Below are 8,633 nucleotides of genomic sequence, written 5' to 3'. Positions count from 1 at the left end.
GTCGGTGGCCGGGAGCTCCCTCGCGCGCCTCCTCTCTCTCTCTCTCGCCTTTGCCAAGCGCGCTCGGAGAGATCTGCTAACCTACTTTCCTGCAAAGCGTGGAAAAAATCGCAGGAGAGAATCCCCGGGCTCGGGGCCCCGCCCACCTCCTGTCAATCACACGCCCCACCCCAGGCCACGCCCCACCCCTGTTATTATGTCATGCTGCTCGCAGCTTCCTCTTGTGATATAATGCAAAACATCTCCTCTCTCGCCGCCTCCTCCTCCCTCCCTCCCTCCCTATTTTAATTTTTTTATTTTGGAAACAAAATTGCATGCTTTCGCCGATACTACCGCCTTGCAGGGGGTTGGTCTAGATGCCCCTTGGGGGTCCCTCCCGACTCTGCCATTCTGTGATTCTAGGCATGTTTCCCCTGATCTGTCCACCCCTGGCAAAAAGGATATTCAACATCAGGGCTGTTTAATTCTTTTGTTTTCATTTACAGTGGTCCCTCGGTTCTCAAACTTAATCCGTTCGGGAAATTCCGTTCCTAAACCGAGGCGTTCCTAAACCGAGGCGTTCCAAAACCGAGGCGCGCTTTCCCATAGGAAGCAATGCAAAACGGATTAATGCGTTCCAGGCTTTTGAAAATAACCCCTGAAACAGCAATTCGACATGGATTTCGATATCCGACGGGACCATTGATCCATAAAATGAAAGCAATAAACAATGTACTGCAGTCACACAATCGATCCGTCAGTAGCTGGACTGGGTTCCACACGATCGCAAAAACGCAACAAAAAAGAGCCGCAAAAACAAAAACTCAAATAACAAAAACAGACAGACCTCAGCGTACTCAAAACTGAGCAAGTTCAACTTCTGTGTTTGCAGTGTTTGGGTTCCAAGTTGTTTGAGTACCAAGGCGTTTAAGGACCAAGGTATTACTGTATTCTATTTTATCAAATTCCCCAAAAATAAAAAACACACATATGCACTCCAAAACATAATATTCCCCCCCCTTTGGCTTCTCCCCCCCTTCTTCATCCCCCCAACTTTCCCCTCCCATTTCCCACGGCTTTTTAAATTTCTCCACCTCGCCGCAAACTACTGTATGTTCCCTGCCTTATATCCGAACTGCCGTACGAGGATCTCTCATCCCTTCCGCTGCTCCGAGTTCAAATCCTCCTTGCGAATTCATCGATGCCGTAGAATCTCGGAGTTGGCAGGGACCCCGATGGCCATGCAGCAGGGATCGAACCTGCAAACTCAGTGTTATCGGCACCTCTCCCTGACCGAACAGAGCTCTCCGGGCTGGACTTTGGCAGACTTGCACGTGTGAACATGGGCGTTTTGATGCTGGGACGCGGGTGGCGCTGTGGTCTAAACCACCGAGCCTCTTGGGCTTGCCAATTGGAAGGTCGGCGGTTCGAATCCCCGCAATGGGGTGAGCTCTGGTTGCTCTGTCCCAGCTCCTGCCAACTTAGCAGTTCGAAAGCACACCAGCGCAAGTAGATAAATAGGTACCGCTGCGGCGGGAAGGTAAACGGCGTTTCCATGCGTTCTGGTTTCCGTCACGGTGTCCCGTTGCGCCAGAAGCGGTTTAGTCCTGCTGGCCACATGACCCGGAAAGCTGTCTGCGGACAAACGCCGGCTCCCTCGGCCTGAAAGCAAGATGAGCGCCGCAACCCCATAGTCGCCACTGACTGGACTTAACCGTCCAGGGGTCCTTTGCCTTTTACCTTTTAATCTCTGATGCTGCTGAGGCACACTCAATTGTCTCCGGCGACAGACAGGTGACAATCACAGCATATGACCCCCTCCCCATACAGGACAGTTGCACGTTCCTTCGTGGCTGGGGGTTGGACTGGATGACCCCTGGGGTTCCCTTCCAACTTTACGATGCTGTGCTTGTACGGCGATTCTATGGCTGCAACGGCTTTTCTCTCTGGCCCGTATGTACAACACATGCATTCGCTGAAGCAGGGTTCTAGTCCTCATGAACTGATTTAAAGGAGAACATGGAGCTCCTTCCTGCCTGGAGACATTCTGGGATTGTGCCTGTGCCCTTCCCAGTGCCGGATTTACGTACAAACCAAACAAGCTCTAGCTTAGGGCCCCACTCTCTTGGGGGCACCGAAAAAATTTAAAGAAAAACAACAACAACTGGATGTACATTTCCAAAATATAAGATAAAAAACAAATAAAATAAAACCTACACACAGCGACAGTGTTTTGTGTTGTGTAGGCTCCTAGGATGTAAGTCATGGGCCCTGCCTGTTTGCATGAACTACAATTGCATTGCACAGGTGATAACACTTGTTGTTGTTGTTGTTCAGTCGTTCAGTCGTGTCCGACTCCTCGTGACCCCATGGACCAGAGCACGCCAGGCACACCTATCCTTCACCACCTCCCGCAGTTTGGCCAAACTCATGTTAGTAGCTTCGAGAACACTGTCCAACCATCTCATCCTCTGTCGTCCCCTTCTCCTTGTGCCCTCCATCTTTCCCAACATCAGGGTCTTTTCTAGGGAGTCTTCTCTTCTCCTGAGGTGGCCAAAGTACTGGAGCCTCAACTTCAGGATCTGTCCTTCCAGTGAGCACTCAGAGCAGATTTCCTTCAGAATGGATAGGTTTGATCTTCTTGCAGTCCATGGGACTCTCAAGAGTCTCCTCCAGCACCAGAATTGAAAAGCATCAATTCTTCGGCGATCAGCCTTCTTGATGGTCCAGCTCTCACTTCCGTACGTTACTACTGGGAAAACCATAGCTTTAACTATATGGACCTTTGTCGGCAAGGTGATGTCTTTCCTTTTTAAAATGCTGTCTAGGTTTGTCATCGCTTTTCTCCCAAGAAGCAGGCGTCTTCTAATTTCGTGACTGCTGTCACCATCTGCAGTGATCATGGGACCCAAGAAAGTGAAATCTCTCACTGCCTCCATTTCTTCCCCTTCTATTTGCCAGGAGGTGATGGGACCAGTGGCCATGATCTTAGTTATTTTTGATGTTGAGCTTCAGACCATATTTTGCGCTCTCCTCTTTCACCCTCATTAAAAGGTTCTTTAATTCCTCCTCACTTTCTGCCATCAAGGTCGTATCATTTCAATAACACTTAATTTCATATTAATAAAGCTATTTAAGATTATTAGTCGTTTGCATCATATATTTGCACCTGTTATTATTTCATGTTATAGCAAGTTTCTAGAGACTAGATGAGCCTTTGTAAATTGTGTTCCTAAAGGAAATTTTGTCACTGCCAAATGGCAATGTGTTTGCACAACAATTAGTTTGTTATGCATCAAAAACCATTTTAAGTCGGAGCTTAGTAATCATTTCACTGTGAATATACTTCTTAGTTTTTATTTCACTGTTGATATACTTCTTCTTAATTGTATTTCAGTTCAACAGTTACTTGGATAAAATACGTATTTTGCGATGTGGAAATGGCTTGAGATACCTGGGAGGTCCATCAATGACCATATAGCATATATTCAACACAAAAAACAGCGGCAATTTCTTTTTTTTCTTTAAAAAAAAGATAAAGGAACAAAGAGTGCAAACGGAAGTCAAATTTGTTTATTTGTATATTAATTGTATATTAATGTTGTAAGTTGTAATTTCAATGTAGATTTCCTTTCTTCCTTTTCTCCCCTCTCCCTTCCCCTCTCCCTTATTTCTCCCCTCTATTCCCTCTTTATTCTCCCCCTTTCTTTTGGTTCCTTTCTAGGACTATTCTTCCCCCCCCCCCTAGTATTGTTAAATTGTGTATGGGCTGTATGTAGAAGTGTGTGTGTTTTTGTATCGTGAAATCGTTATGTGTTTTATTGAGTTATGTATATGATGTGTTGTGATTTTGTTGTTTAATAAAAAAATTATTAAAAAAAAAACAGCGGCAATTTCTTGTTGGCAAAGGACAGCTGGACATAGAAAGGGCCCCAGCCCCATGACCTTCAGGAGCAGAGGGCCGCATCAAAGCTAAATCTGGCCCTGGCCCTTGTGCCTGAAGGCGGGAGGATCGACACCCGCACTCTTTTACGGGAAAAAAAATGCAAGGCGGCCGAAAGAAAAAGGGTGGAAGGAGCCACACGTATTAATTTACAGTAACCCGGTGCAAAGGTCGAAATATTTTCACTGTAACCGAAATGGAATTACATAATAGGGATAGGGAGTGACCTACATGTGCGTCCTGGTTGCACAGAAGTTGCCTCGGACATTTAGCCCTACTCAAGAGTAGGCCTATTAATGGACGCAGCTCAGGCGGGCGTAATTGGATCCATTAATTTAAATTGGGTTTTGTTCTGCGTAGACAACGCGAGGAATTGAGCTCAACGGAGCTGTTATTATTATTGTGATTGTTATCGTTACATCTGCTTTGCATGTTGAATGTCGCCGGCATCTGTGGGCAGCGATGGGGCGGAGACCTTGGGAGCTGCTGCCGGTCTGTGTAGGCAGTGCTGGCCTAGCCCTTTACCCAGAATCATGAGGACTCTGTGTGTATGTGTGTGTGTGTGACTTTATTTTTAAGTCTGTTTTGCATGTATAGCACCCCATGCTCAACACGCATCGAAACCCCGGGGAAACAGGAGCTGCTGCCAGCCCGTGTCGGCATCATGTGGCCTAAACCAAGCGCCTGATCTGCTTTTGAAACATTGCCTTCAGACAAGAGGACCGTCTTCCGTAAACTAGGGCACCGAAAGGAATGAGGAGGTGCCAAATGGAAAAAATTCCCTGATTACATATTGCGATTTCCTCCTCCTCCTCCTTTTGGAAAAGGAAAAAAAAAGAAAAAGAAAATTGCCTGTACGGGCGTGGCACGAAACACGGTAAATGCCGGTTAATTAGTGTTGCCGTCAGACAATGACGTGCGTAGAGAGATTCCTTGCACTGTTTTTTCTTTTGAGAAAAGAAAGGATGCAGAAGACTCCCTTGGCTCCGGCGGTGAATCTGTGCCTCTCATCAGAATAATAACAACAGGATTAGGGATGACACAGAGAAGAGCGATGGAGAAGGATGTCAGGGGAGCATCCTGGATAAGGCCACTGGCCCGTCCAGTCCAGTATCCTTTCCTCCCAGTGGCCAAAAAAACGCTAAAAAGCTAAGAAATCGAGATAGACTGCCTCTGCACACGGAGGCTCCATTAGGGCACATAAGAAGATAAGTCATTATAGAACCTTTAGAAGACATCTGAAGGCAGCCCTGTTAGGGAAGTTTTATAATGTTTTTATTTATGTTGGAAGCCGCCCAGCAGAGTGGCTGGGGAATAATAATAATAATAATAATAATAATAATAATAGGGAAGTCCCTATAGTATCATTTTATAGCACCGTTTTATAAACGTCCGTCGCCTTGACTCTTTTTCTAGACTAGGGAGCCTCAACTCGCGAGGGATAAGTAGCTCATTCGGTAGACTCTGGATCCCAGGGTCGCGGGTTCGAGTCCCGCACTGGGCGAACGATTCCTGCGTGGCAAAGGGTTGGGTGCTGCGATGACCCTTTCCAACTCTACAATTCTTTGGTTCTGTGAGACGCTGCGGCCTGGTCCTCGTAAGGGAGCCGCTCCGTCGCCTTGGTCATTTTATTTATTTTTATTTCTGAAATAATTTTTATTTGATTTCACAAGCGCAGGATTATAACAATGTCAGATTGTTTTATCCTGTTTGTAATATTCTGTTGGGAGCTTCCAAGAGTGGCTGCGGAAACCCAGCCGGGTGGGCAGAGTATAAATTTATTATTATTATTATTATTATTATTATTGCTTGACGGTCGCAGAATCATAGAATTGTAGAGTTGAAAGGGACCCCCAAAGGTCATCCAGTCCAACCCCCCTGCAATGCAAGAATCTCAGCCGAAGCATCCCAGACAGATGGCCATCCAACCGCTGCTTAAAAACCTCCGAGGAAGGAGAGTCGGCCCCCTTCGATCCCACGGCCGAACCTCAGAAAGTTGAGTCAGAATCTTCCTTCTTGCAGCTCGAAGGCACGATTGCAAGGGGGGGGAAAGGCCTAGTGGTTAAGGCAGCTTCGATTGGCTGAGCCAAAGGGCCTGACAGAGACAAGGCCGGTGAACACAAGCGCGTGTTTGAGTGTGCTTGAATCATGTTCCCCGTGTCCTATATATAGCCGGGAACTGTCCCTCCAGCAGGGTGGGGACTGCGGAGGGGAAAGAGGACTAAAGGAACGCAAATCTGGGAATAGGATTAAAGGGCTGGAAAGGGGCCAGACGTGCGTGGCCCGTTCCCAAACCACGAAAGGGAAGGGGTGTGTGCGTGCGATAAGTGGCTCGCTGCGTCTCTGAGCGAGTCTGCGTTCTCAAGACGAGGCTAGGCGCGTGTCTCTGAGCGAGTCCGCGTTCTCAAGACGAAGCTAGGCGCGTGTCTCTGAGCGAGTCCACGTTCTCAAGACGAGGCTAGGCGAGTGTCTCTGAGCGAGTCCGCGTTCTCAAGACGAGGCTAGGCGAGTGTCTCTGAGCGAGTCCGCGTTCTCAAGACGAGGAGTCAGTCCGATCGAGGTGAAGTCATAGTCACAGCCGGACGGTCCTAAGGGAAAGCGGGCCGTTTGCGGGATCAAATCGGGAACCGGGACGGCTTCTGCGAAACCGTCCCTGCGAAAATACGTTCACGGCGATCGTTTAGGTATGTGCTTTGCCCTTGTGGGGAACAGGGGGGCGCCGGTCTCCTATCCTACAAGCCAAAGCGGTCTCCCCTTAAAACCTCTTTTGCGGAGGTCAGTCCAGGTGGGGCCGGGCCCACCCCCCCCTCCTCTGCAAATTCCCAATCTCCTTTTCCTTTTCTTCTGCAGTCCCAACGCCCTTCCTCTCCCTCTCTCACTCTCTCTCTTTCCAAACGTAGCAGCTGCTGCAGAAAGTGCCTTGCCTGCGATTATGCACAGAAGTAGGTTAGTGGGCCAGTTTGCTAGGAAACGGGCGCTTTCCGTATTTCCCCCTCCCCTCTCTTTATTTTCGCTCCAGACGGGGGGAGATCGGCTTACGCACTTTCCCCTCGGCTCTGCCGCAGCCGGAGCCATCGAAGGCCTGCGACGTATCCAGGTGGAAACAGGGCCTCTGGTACGGAAAGTCGGGGCTTTGCAATTTCCCCCCATTACGTGTTTATTTCTTGCCTTCGTATTTCCTCCAAGGAGATTGGGGTCCCTCCTCCGCCCCATTCGGCCCCCTGCAACGACCTTACGAGGTAGGCCGGGCTGCGAGAGAGAGAGAGAGGCCGTGCCGAGTTCGCCCAGCAAATCCTAGAACCGGAAGGGTAACCCCAGGGGTCATCTTGCCCAAAAAACCCCTTCGGCTTTGTGGCTGAGTCGGGATTTGAACCCGGGACACCCAGGTCCCGGCCTAACTGCTACACCAGAATCGCAATTCCGGAATTCCCTCCCCGGTTTGTGCGTCTTTCTCTCCAATGCAAGTCCTAATCGGCTCGAATAAATTCTCTAGCGCAGGCATAGGCAGACTCGGCCCTCCGGGTGTTTTGGGACTACAATTCCCATCATCCCTGGTCCGGTTAGCTAGGGATCATGGGAGTTGTAGTCCCAAAACAGCTGGAAGGCCGAGTCTGCCTATGCCTGCGCTAGTGGAATAAATAAGGGTTGGAAACGGCAGTGAGATAATTCTCCATTCCTCTGAAACAGATAAAAATGGAAGGGAGGGAATCCTTTAGCTGTTTGGGCTGGATCAAAAAATGTCACTTTTAATTATATTTGCATCCTCTGCCGCTATCATTAAACTCCCCAAGTCACGGCAAAGTTAATCTCAAAAAGGGGAATCCTCCTTCTCTCCTTCTCCGGGAACTTCTCGACAAAGTTGAGCAAATTTGCAGGCTCCAAAAAGAAAAAAAGGGAGTATCGTTTTGGCTCAGGTCAAAGCTGCTCTTGCCCTGGTTCTTACCTCCTTCCTCGGGTGTGGAGAACGTCCGAGCGGCCCTCTGAACCTCTCCACCCGGCCCTCGGGATATGGCCCTATGCCCTCTGTTTTTGCCTGACTGAACGTGTGCAGAAGCCAGCCTATTGTACAAAGGGGGAAAAAATTACATTTTATTTTTAATTTTTGCTCTGCCTGCAGACTTCAGGAGTTGACCCCAGAAGGCAGTGCAGCCAACCAACTCGTTTCCTCCTGCTCCGGAAGGTGGGATTCGAACCCATGGCTTCAGGTGACTCTCCTTCCTTGGAGGTTTTTAAGCAGAGGTTGGATGGCCATCAGTCCGGGGTGCTTTAGCTGAGATTCCTGCATTGCAGGGGGGTTGGACTGGATGACCTCTGGGGGTCCCTTCCAACTCTACAATTCTATGATTCTGCAACCGTGAAGCAATAATAATAATAATAATAATAATAATAATAATAATAATAATAATAATTTATACCCTGCCCATCTGGCTGGGTTTCCCCAGCCACTCTGGGGGGCTTCCAACAAAATATTAAAAACACGGCAAGACATCAAACATTAAAAACTCCCCTAAACAGGGCTGCCTTCAGATGTCTTCTAAAAGTCAGGTAGTTGTTTATTTCCTTGACATCTGATGGGAGGGCGCCACCACCGAGAAGGCCCTCTGCCTGGTTCCCCGTAACCTCACTTCTCGGAGGGAGGGAACCGCCGGAAGGCCCTCGGGAGGAGGACCCCGGTGTCCGGGGTGGAGATGCTCCTTCAGGGATACTGGGC

The sequence above is a fragment of the Lacerta agilis genome, chromosome 18 (genome assembly GCF_009819535.1).
Source record: "Lacerta agilis isolate rLacAgi1 chromosome 18, rLacAgi1.pri, whole genome shotgun sequence".
NCBI classification, from domain to species: domain Eukaryota; kingdom Metazoa; phylum Chordata; class Lepidosauria; order Squamata; family Lacertidae; genus Lacerta; species Lacerta agilis.
This window is presented reverse-complemented; position numbering follows the sequence as displayed.